The sequence below is a fragment of the Bacillus rossius genome, unplaced genomic scaffold, assembly GCF_032445375.1.
Source record: "Bacillus rossius redtenbacheri isolate Brsri unplaced genomic scaffold, Brsri_v3 Brsri_v3_scf286, whole genome shotgun sequence".
In the NCBI taxonomy this organism is placed as follows: Eukaryota; Metazoa; Arthropoda; class Insecta; order Phasmatodea; family Bacillidae; genus Bacillus; species Bacillus rossius.
The window spans coordinates 5001-17209 of NW_026962466.1; the positions used below are offsets into that span (position 1 = coordinate 5001).

Below are 12209 nucleotides of genomic sequence, written 5' to 3' on the forward strand. Positions count from 1 at the left end.
AGAAAGTTGTAAATAATGTGAATGAGGGCAGGAGGGAAGCCCTGATATGCCAACTTGATGAGGAGCGCGTGATGGTTGACAGTATCGAAGGCCTTCGAAAGATCGAGGAGGATGATACCAGAGTGTTGAAAAGAGGTGAAACCGGCGGTGATCTGGTCCACGACGCGCGCCACGGCGTGCTGAGCCGACAGCCCGCGCCGAAACCCGAATTGAAATGATGGAAGGGGACCGAGAGGGGTGAGATGATGCTCCAGCCGGCGGAGGAGGACTCTCTCGGCCACTTTTGAAAGGACAGACAGGAGACTGATGGGCCGGTAGCCCGAAGGAAGATGAGCATTGGCACGCGGCTTCGGAATGGGGACGACGATCGCAGCCCGCCACGCAGTGGGGAAATGACCCGTGAGGAGAATACCGTTGACAAGCTTGGTGAGGTACACGGTCGCCTTCCGAGACAGGGAGAAGACGAGCCGTGGATGAATGGCATCTGGCCCAGGAGCAGTTGTGACACGAAGGTGCGTGATAATGGAATGAATTTCCCCCGGGGTAGACAGACGGATGTCACCGGGTGCGGGCGGAGGAGGTGGGGTGTAATGAGTGGGAAGGAGGGAAACCACCCCAGGGGGAATACGAGGGGTGAATGACGAGTGAAATGAATCCGCCAGCAGCTCCGCCTTCTGGGCAGGGGACTCGCAAAGGCCCTGCGGCCCCCCACCCAGGGGCGGGATGATGGACGGCGTGGCACGAAGGTTCCGCGCGTACCGGAATATGGACCCCGACTGGAAGGAGAGGGAAGACACTTTACGGACCCGCTCCGCCGCGAGCCACTCCTCAGTGAGCGCCCGGCACCGCGCCCGCAGGTGCACATAGTCGAGCCAACGAGCAACGGCGCGGGACGACTGCCACCGCCGCCGCGCGGCGTCGCGGGCCGCGATGAAGTATCGAAGGTAGGGAGGAAAGGGAGTGCCACGAATGACAGTGGAGCGGAGAGGAATGGTGGCGCCAGCAGCCGCGAGCACAGCATCACTGAAAACGTGCACGCGCTCATCGAGCTGCTGCGGGGAAGCGACATGGAAGTGCAGATCGAGGTGCCTATCCAGATGAGACCGGTAGGCACCCCAATCTGCACGACTGAAGTCGAACCACGGGCGGGGTCCATGGAGGGGGAGAGAATCGGTACGAACGAAACCAACGACAGGGGTGTGATCTGACGTGAGCTCGGCCCGGGCCTCGAGCCCCGACACAGCCACCTGTCCAACAGAAAGGAGGAGGTCGAGGACACTCGGCCGCTGCCGGACGTGACATGGAATGAAAGTGAACGAGGGGGGAGCGTGAATGGCGAGACGGGGGGAACCCTGAACGAGGCGCTGAAGCTGAGTGCCCCGATTGCTCGTGGACACACAGCCCCAAGCGCGATGCCGGCAATTGAAATCCCCGCCCACGACCACGCGCGCGTCCAGATGGAAGAGAGCACGCAAGTCGTCTGCCGGGAAGGGACCATGTTCAGGGAGATAGACGGAGCACACAGTGAGAGGATGAGGAGCCAGATGGAGACGCACCGCCACCGCCTCGGCATTGCGGAGGGGGGGCAGCGCGCGCTGATGGTGCGGGATGGTAGACAGGATGAGGAGAGCAACACCACCCCCACGAGTGTCCCGGTCCCAGCGATAGATGACGTACCCAGGCACGGAGAAGGGGAGATCGGGTTTGAGCCATGTCTCAGAGAGGAGGACAAGGGCAGGCCGTTCAGTGGACAGGAAGTGCCGGAAGTCCCCCAGCTTCGCTCGAATGCCCCGGGCATTCCAGAGGACAAACTTAAGCTGCTGGGAGCACAGTCCGGAGGAAGTGGAAAATGGACTGGAAATAAATGTCGGCCTGGAGAAGAGGGGTAGGAGCCTGAGAGATGCGGAAGATGGCATCGGCAAAGAACGGCAGCCACGGGAGGAGATTCAGCCGGGCGAGCCAATTGAAAGTCTCAAAAAACACAGGAAAGGGAGCGGAAGCCGGGAACACGGGCGGAGGGCGCACGGAAGGCGGCAGAGAGGAATCAGAAGGGAGGACAGGCGCGGGGGGGCAGTCCGAAGGGACTGGCAGGGGGGCAGGAGCCGGAGCAGGAGCTGCAGCGAGGGAGGAAGCAGCGGGCAGCTGCACAGCCCGCGAGCCCTCCTCAGCCCTCGAGTCCAAAGGGGCTCGCGACACCGGGGGACACGCCGGCTGCGCCAGGCCGGGAGGAGCGAGGGAAGGCGAAACACCTGCAGCAGTGGTGGGAGCAGGAGGAGGGGCGCGCAACAAGACAGAAGAAGAGTCAACTGGAGGTGGACCAGGCACGGAACAAAAGAGAGAGGGTAGCTGGGGCGCAGGGGGGACCGGGGCCAAAGGTGGGCACGGGGAACGCGCCGCAGGTTGGCCAGCCACTAGCCCAGCGTAGGAAACGGCAGAGGGGCATGACGGAAGAGAGAACGAAGGGAGCGGCGGGAACATGTCCTCGTGCGGCCGGCGCTGGAACTGAAGCGGAGCACGGGGCTGCCGAGGAGGCGCCGCAGAGGCGTCCTGGCCCGGCGGACGAGGCTTTGGTCCCTGGCGACGCAGCTGCCCCTCGATGAACTGCACGTAAGTGGGGCAGGTACGAGCATTCGCCGGATGTGGCCCCGAGCAGTTCACGCACTGCGGAGGCTCGTCGGGTAGCTTCGGGCAGGACCCGCGGACGTGGTGCTGGGTGCAGCGGAGACAGCGGAAGGGATTTCCACAGTCCGCCGCGTGGTGTCCCCACCTCTGGCATTGGTGGCATTGAAGAGGCCGCGCCGTGCCCCGGAACTCCTCCCATTGGACGGTGAGGCCAGCTAGGTGCCGGACTGCTCGGGCCTTGGCGACCTGCGCGGCATCTGCGAGGACCACGAGAAATCTGATGAAGCCCCGGTGGAGCTCGCGCTCCGAAGTGAGGGGCCGGAGCGACTCGGGGTGCACCCCAACGGCACGCAGTTCCTCCAGGACCGAGTCCTGGGAAGTCTCGGAGGGGAGACCCGCCAGGACAATCCGGGGTGAAGTCTTCCGACCCAATGGAAACGTGTGGCAAGGGATGCCATGGTCCCGGAAATACGTCAGCAGGGCCTCCCGGTCGTGCAGGCTTGTGGGGTGATAGCGTGGATAGCCCCGAAGATAGTCCACGGTGAAGTTCCCCTGCAGCTTCTGCCGCAGCGACCGGTTCCCGCGAATGGCGTCAACATTCAGTTTGGTATTGACAACAATTGACGGAATGCGCCGTGGCGCAGTACCACTATCCGGTGACAGCCCGGGCGGGCGAGGGGCCACAGCAGGCGCAGGCGTCGAAGGAAGACCAGGCTGGGCCGGCGGGACAACACGGTCGGCCGCCGCCAGGACACCCGGCACAGACGCAGTGTCAGAGGCAGCCCCGGGACAGCCACGAGGGACACCGACGGCCAGGCCAGGCACGCCAGGGTCCGCCACAGCAGACCGGCGCGGTCCCCGGGACAGGGAGCCCGAAGCCGCCTGCGCCGACGCCATGGCAGCACCGACGCCATCAGTGGACGGCCCCGGGCAACTGGAGATGGGCCCACCGGCAGTAGAGCCAGGCAGGGGCGCACCGGCGGCGAGGCTGCGCCAGGTCTCCTCAACCTGGTGGAGCAAATGGACATCGGGGAGCGAGCCCCGACGCCGCGGGCTCACACCAGGGCCGTCAGAGTCGATGCGGTGCAAATCGTCCGGCCAGGATGGCACCCGCGAAGTGGAAGCAGCAGGAGCGCAGCCCCGGGCCACGGCGTCAATTGTGGCATCAACTGAAGAGCCAGCACGGCGCTTCAGCGCCAAAGTGGAGTCCAGCTGGGTGCGCCGGGACTTGTGTAAATCGGCCCGGGCAATGGCGCGTGAAGAAGGCGTGCTACCACCATCGTCGTTCGGGCGCTGAGAGGCAAACCAATGGCGAGATACAATAGCCTTTGCCGCATCCTTCGATATTTTGGCAGGCTTCCTTTCAACAGGGCTACCAGGAGGCGAAGCGTCATCAGAATCGGAAGAGGACGAAACCGCATGAGCAGAATGCCGACCAGGAGTCGCCCAAAATTTATTCGCACCCTGGGAGCGAGGTGGAAGAGGCGAAAGTGGAGGTTGCCCCAATGGAAATGATAAAGTGTCTTTGTCGGCCATCTTGGTTGCAGGTAAGCACAAAGCGACAGAATCGATACTCCCACACTCACAATCGATCCATCACCGACGAAGCAGAATGTTTACATAGTAACACGAAGTAAGAAACACAGTTTAAAATGTAACTAGGCAGAGCCCCGACGCACAAACACCTGTGCTGATGCCTGAAGGTACGTAGATGTCGAAATATAGCACTTCGATGCACAAATCACCACTGAACACAAGAAATCGAACCAAAACACAAGCTACCAGGAAGAAGCTGTACACTGGTCCGCAACCTACGAGAAAGTGGCGCCCCGGCCGCTGGAAATTACTTTTGTTACACGTCCCTCCGCGGAGCGCGACCAATCACGAGCCGCGGAGCGCTCCGATTGGTCGCGCAACAAGAAGCCAAGAAAACTTTTCACGAAAAAAATTCAGTTCCCGTCTCACTCATCTAGCGACAGCGGCACAGCTCAGACCTACGATGCCCCCCAAGACGAGCGGTAAGGCAGCCAAAAAGGCGGGCAAGGCCCAGAAAAACATCTCGAAGGGCGACAAGAAAAAGAAGCGCAAGAGGAAGGAAAGCTACGCAATCTACATCTACAAAGTGTTGAAGCAAGTTCATCCGGACACTGGCATATCATCTAAGGCCATGAGCATCATGAACAGTTTCGTGAACGACATTTTCGAGCGCATCGCGGCAGAGGCCAGCCGCCTCGCCCACTACAACAAGCGCTCCACCATCACCAGCCGCGAGATACAGACGGCCGTGAGACTGCTGCTGCCCGGGGAGCTGGCCAAGCACGCTGTCAGCGAGGGCACCAAGGCTGTCACCAAATACACCAGCTCCAAGTGAGCAGGTCTGGTGTGCACATGCTTACATAAACGGTCCTTTTCAGGACCAAGAACATGATCATGAAAGGAAATGCTTCTGCTGCTGTTCTACAATTCCCTCAATCCCTATGATAGTAAATGTAAGCTTAACCAAGGCAGAAATATTTTCATTAAAAAAAGTCTTTAAGACGCATGGTTTACTGGCTGAGATATATATATATATATTTTTTTTTTTGCTTACTTCTGTGGTCATTAGTACATTGCTACAAATATATTTATATATATAAAAAAATAAATAAAAAAATCCTTTCTATTTAATTTAGTTAGATCATATATCAATATTAATGGCAAAGACCAGTTGCATCGATTCACTTTGAAAATAATTCCATTTGTGCTAAAACTGGACACAGTAAAAAAAAAAAAAAAAAAAAAAAATATATATATACACACACACACACACACACACACATAATTCGAATTCATATTATGCTTAACTGCGTTTGAATTTGCAATCATGCACAAGATGTTTTGTACTTCGAAGTAAAAACAACATAATGTACTATTTAACTACCCACAGTACAAATGGATCCAAAAAAAAAGTGAATTTTCATGCAGACGAAAATGCTTACATTTATTCTATTTATATTAAGTACCCATTACTAACAGCTTATACTGGGTGGAATACAACAGTTGACATGATTTTACTTATATGGCAATTTAATATTTAACCAAAATTAATGGTAAACTAATATTTTAAAGTGTCATTTATGGCCCCTTACCTTCAGCATGTTTGCTTCCTTGCACACAAACGAGGACAAACACATCACCCAACTGAAAAAAAAAAAAAAATTTCACTTGCATCACAAATAATTTAAAATTTTTCACCACATGAAGTAAATATTTCGCAATAAAAAAAAATATAGCCCTAGGACTCGTGTGCACACCTTTTCTTCCCCACATCGCACACGCAAACAAAACTTCCAAATTATTACAAAATCACTCGATTATTATACATACATAAACACACATGTATTTTCCGAATAAGTGAGAAATGCAGGCCGATGAAAGTCAAATTTCGTTTCGGAAATTAAATCTCGCACAACTACCGACACATAACCAAACTTGCGTACATTTACATAGCATTAACCCTCTAAATAATAAACAAATGAAAGCAGAAAAAACAACATCGCTACCCACCGCGCGCGCTCCTGGCGGCGGGAGTAGGAACTACTTTGCACACAGACCGACATAGCCCCCTGCCAAAAACAGTAAAATAAATAATATATATAAGTCTTTTGGCGGGAAAAAATTTCTCAACCGCCTGGGAGCACCCTAGTGTGTGCCTGTCTTTAGGTTATGTTACTTTTAACTTCATTTTCTACAGGCAGACGCGAGGGTGCTCGCCCATTATTTTTATTTTTTTAAATTCTTTCCTACCTTTGGTGTGCCATGCAAGAATTTATCGTCAAAATGGCGGCCCCGAGTGCAAATTTCTCGTCTGCACTGCTGGCTGGATGATTATGTGATGTTTTGAAGGAGGTTTTTTTTTTTTTTTTGTTTGGATTTTGTGTGAGGGGGGGAGGGGGCTGGGCTAGCTTTTTTTTTTTTTTAAATTTTCTAAACATTCATCTCTTATGTAACAGTGTTCAGCATTAAAAAATTTAAAAGAAGAGGCACTTACTCATCAATTTCAAAACAGCCTATGAAGAAAAATAAAAAAAATTTAAATTCATTCCAGTTTTATACATTCATGATTTGATCACATGTATAACTTTTCTTTTTTATTACCTTATTTAATTTTATTATTATTACTACTATTGCTGCTACAACCTAGAAGATACCTCAGTGATACTAATACCTGCTGGTAAAGTTAAAGGTTTCACCTTTCTTTCTTTAAACATATCACAATACCTTTCTTGAGTTAAATATTATCTAATGGCTTTAAGAAGTTATGGTAATGTTCATCAGTTATAGAGTGTGGGTTTGTGTGTGTGTGTGAGAGTGTATTTTGAAGAGGGCTTTGGTGGTTGGGATGGTGAGGGTGGTGGGTGTTGTGTGTGGGGAGGGGGGGGGGGGGGGGAAGTAAAAGAGTGTTCATTACACGATTTCTCCTGTTGTTTGTAACAATCACACCTGGTATAGCTATTTCGAGTGGCAAATACAAACTGCAAAAAAAAAACATCTATATCATTGCCAACGGCCATATCACGATGAACACACCGGTTCTCGTCCGATCACCGAAGTTAAGCATCGTCGAGCGTGGTTAGTACTTAGATGGGTGACCGCTTGGGAACACCACGTGCCGTTGGCACTACTATTTTGCACCCTACAGAAAAAAATTTTTTTTTAAAAATTTCAATTTTAAATTTTTTTTTCCCCCACAATCACCACATTTCCCCCCCCCCCCCCCTAACACACACACACACACACACTCACTCTCTATCAATCAATCAATCAATCAATCAATCAATCAATCAATCAATCAATCAATCAATCACTCACTCACTCACCCACCCAGCAGCAGCTGTGAATCTTTGCATGTGTATACCTCATACAAAATTCAAAGTGAAAAAATAAATAGATAAGTGTATATGTATGTATGTATGTATGTATGTATGTATGTATGTATGTATGTATATATGTATATATATATATATATATATATATATATATATATATAAACACACACACACACACCTATTTTGAAGTTTCTCTGTTTCAGTGGGCAGTTATGTATAATAATGAGAGATTCAAAAAGACGTTGATAACAATGTCATCAATGCCTGTTTAGTGTGCTCATTTGTTGGATGGTCGGCAGCAATACTAGAGGTGGTACAGCTGTAACCTGTAAAATTGTACCTGCAATGTGTTGTGTATGGAAAAAAATAAAAATTATATCATCTAAATTTTTGTTATCCAACAATAACCTTCCCATCAATGCATGATGTCACAGTAGCCATAGCTCTACTCTTTCTGCCATATAACATTGGGGGAAAAAAAAAAAAAAGGAGCTATTAGAATAATAACAAAAGATAAAAAATCATCTAACTGCAGACCAAAATTCAAAAAACTTAAAGTCCTGACTGCCATAAATGAATACGTTCTAGAAACTTTTTATTCATTCTTAAGAAAAAGAAGAAAAAAAAAATTATTATTTTTTTTTTTTTTTTTTTTTTTTAGATATTCGCACATAGGTATAACACCAGAAATGCTAGTAAATTGAGGATAGTTGAACATAACACTAGGCGATTTGAAAATGGACTAAATTACTTGGGAGTAAAACTTTACAACTTAATATCACAGAAAATAACTAAAACAATTTACCAGTATTAAAAAAAAAAACAGTAAAAAAAATTCTTCTAGAATATCCTACCTACCCTCTGAAGCTATTCTTTAATTTGATTGATAATAGAGAAATTGAACTGTTAATTTGTTGAATGGACTTGTGATAACAGCTGCTTCATGTTTTGCATAAAGTTAAATTGTGTAACATGTTATGTATTTTTTTTTTTTGAAATTTTTTTTCTTGGTAACTTGCATCATGTAAATATTAATTGTCTGCACATACATGTTCTATATCCCGGAGCCTTGACTCCACGTGGGATCAACAGAACAAAAATACAAAAAAAAAAAAAAAATCCAGCTCACTAATCTAGGTGCATTTTGCTAACAATATTTGGAATATATATATATATTTTTTTTTGTGTAACATGCAAATTCTGTATTATTCTGCACACATTATTTATAATCTTCTATCATTTTCTTAGATAATAACTATTAATTCATAAAATAGATTGTGTGTGCATAACCTCCTGGAAACATTTGCACTTACCTCCTACTTTACTTTTTCATTTAAGCAATCCTATTCGCATGTATACACTTAGGTTGCAGCATCGAAATTGTGTAAAATTCAAAGTGTGTATTGCCTGAAAAAAAAAAAAAAAAAAAAAAGACATACCAAATATTTGCATACAGCGACACACTACATATTTGCACACAGTGGAGTTTTGCGGTAATTAACCTAGCACAATTTACCACACGCAATCACACGCCCGCGATGAGATAACACACTCGCTGTTTTCCTGTTGACCGGCACGAGGAGTAAGAAAAATTGATATTTACACGAGCACACACTCCCACACTAGTCACAACGTCGGTCATCAAGTTGTGTTGAAAATTCCTGTAGCCTCTGTTTTCCCAAATGATTTCACTTAAAATTTCATTTAACAAGACCATAAACAAATTTACAATACTAATTTCTTAAACAAACACTTCAGCGAACAAGTGACTGTCGCATTCATTACAAAGCTTACAACTTAACAGATGTTTCCGATGTGAAATAAAATAAGAAAATGTTTTACAACCAACCTAGAACATTTAGTCAAAACGTTTTTGTCCTGGTTTATGATTATTTTCCGTGACATGAATGTTTCAAAACTAATAAAAATACGAATGCAGCCAAATATAATGAAGTTAGCACATAAAAGACGACTTAAAATATTTCATTTTTCGAGAATTGGCAGAGCAAGAACGCACAGGTCCAACGGAAATTTCTTTAAAGATAAACGACCATCGGACAAAAACACCCCCTCCCCTCATCCTCAAAAATACGTGAATAATATACTTTTTCAATTATATTTTTATCGTTTTTTTTTTTTTTTTTTTTTTTTTTTTTTTTTTTTTTTTTAATATACTCATTAAAACTTCAAAATAAGCAGGTACTCGTGTGTTTTTCTCTCTACAATGTACCTGATCTCGGTGCGTAAACCTACATCATTTAGAGATGGAATTAATGTACACATACAAGTAAAATTTTGTTCCATTGTAAAATTGAGAGAAAGAAGGTTTTCCAAACGCATTAAGTATGGAGACTTTAAATAAGATTACGAGCTTATAAATGTTTGCAACGAAATAAAGTGACCATGTATCTGCAATTTCAAAAATATTTTTGCTCTGCTAACCTCACATGCAAGCAAGTAAAAATAACCTCACAACTTACTTACCTCTCTCAATTTCGCAGTACCAAAACATAGAAGGGATAAATAGGATAGTTTTTATTCGAAATCCTGCAAGAGTTTTAATTTTTATTAAAATATTTCTCCAATGTAGCATGTGTGTGGAATACTTCATCAGCAACTTGCATCTGCACCTTGAGTGAATTGAAGGGCAGCCAGTTTTAAAAGCTAAACAGAAACTGCACTCTTGAGAATGCATCAGATCCAAGTGAAATGCTTGTTGTGTGTACAGTTAAAAGTTTTATTATTCACACAATGAAAATGTAAACAAAATTTACTCACAATAATAATCACATCATCCTTGGAGGTGCACGAAGAAAGCCATTCCAGGTGGCACTGAACAAGGTGATTTGCTAGTGCTTCCACAGCAAACAGCCTTCATGAAATTATCTCCACATTTTCAGCATACTATACACTAAAGTATACCTAAGTTAATTTAACCATTTTCAAGTGATTCCAGCACAAATTACGTATTTGATTCCTTGAATAACATCTGCAAATGAAAAGTTCCCTGTTTGGTGTAGCAGTAAATTTAAACAGCTCGCAGTGCAAATTAAACAGTGCAGCTGCCATAAAAAAATTACACTATTAGTGGAACTGCCCATTATGTCATCGTAGACTGCTGACATTTAGAAAACATTGAAAAATCAGTGCTAAAGAAGCCCTACATTACTTTCGCTGTCCAAAGTGCGCTGCTCCCTACGTGAGCAAGGCATCGAGAATTTTCTGAACCGTCCGCAACCAGAAAATTGGGTAACCAGATATTTGCAGAGAGAAAGAAAGGTTTGCCTTGAGCCTTGGCCGAGGACGGACGTACGGAGAGGAGCTCCGCGCCTAAAGCTGTGTGTAGCACTTCACAGTGCTACCCAGTGTTTTCCTGAAAGGTAGCCTGTGCACCCAGAGTGCGCAGGCAGGTAGAGTGTAACGGTACCAGGTAAAGGTAGTATTAACGACCAACGAGCTCTGAGACACCCGGGGAGTTAGATCCCCTTCAGCCTAGCCTGAACCCGGCTAACTTAGCCCCGGGGGACGGTCAGTGGGTGCTCACGAGTGTGAGGCTGACGCGACTTAAAGACATAATGACAGAGATGGACGACTCAATGCCCTCCCCTCAGGAGGACGCAACCGATGGCGACTGGCAGACAGTCGCCACGAAAAAGGCGAAGAGGTCGCACCACGAGATGGCGGCCTCTTCCTCAACCGAGCAGGCGGGCCCCGCCCCCCCCAACCAACAGCCACCTGCGGCAGCGCCCAAGGCCCATCGCGTCAAGCCACTCTTCGTGTTCCTTGACCAGGGGCACCAGTACCCGCGAGTGTACCATACACTCAAGAATGCCCTCACCGAGCGCTTCACATGCACAAACCGCGGGAAGGACGAAATAATGGTCCACACCGCCACCATCGCGGACTACACGCGCGCAGTTAAGGCCCTTCAGGCCATTGGTGCGCAGCACTCGGTACTTCTGCAACAGCACGAAGTACCGAAAAAATTCGTACTGCGCGGCGTACACCGTCACACACCAACGGACTTCCTACAAGAGGAGTTCGCCGCACTGAACCTGCCCGTCCAGAACCACTGGTTCCTGGAGAACAGGCGGAGACGGGAGAAGTGCGACGCCCTCGTCATTGAGGTGCCGCAGTCGTGCGACTCAGCGACCATTCAGGCTCTGCGCGAATTCGCTGGAATGCGGATTCGCGTGGACGACTACAGGCGACCGAAGGGCCCTGCGCAGTGCAGCAACTGCCAACGTTTCAACCACGTGGGCAAAGGCTGCAGTGCAGCACCAGTCTGCAGGTGGTGCAGTGGCTCGCACTGCGCCACCGAATGCCCGCACGGGGGCCAGCAGGAGCACAAAAAGTGTGCTCACTGCGAGGAACCGCACTGCGCCAATTTCAAGGGGTGCAGTGCGTACAAGAAGGAGACACGGAGGCACCTTCCCCCCCAAGAACGAAAGAAGCGGGAGCTACAATCCCGCCGCGACATGCGCGACAACACGCGCGCCACCAACCAGCCCCAGCCTCAACAGCAGACACCACAGGGACATCACGCCCCCCCAAGACACAACCCCTGGGGCCCACCGCCGCCGTGCTTCGGCGACTACCTGGCGCAGGCCAGCGGGAGCCGGTATGCGCCCCTGCAGCAGCACTGGGAGCCCAGCCACAATGAGCTGGACTACCCAGTCCTTGCAAACAACCCGTGGCAGAAGAAGAAGGGGTTCAAGA

The 12209-nt window shown here is 48.3% G+C and overlaps 1 non-coding gene across 1 annotated transcript; it reads left to right on the plus strand.

The window, feature by feature from the left end:
• The first annotated feature begins 7163 nt into the window (after positions 1-7163).
• LOC134544101 (5S ribosomal RNA) lies at positions 7164-7282 on the plus strand. Its single transcript, XR_010077531.1, has one exon. It is a non-coding gene; the product is annotated as a 5S ribosomal RNA (ribosomal RNA).
• Positions 7283-12209: the final 4927 nt, after the last annotated feature.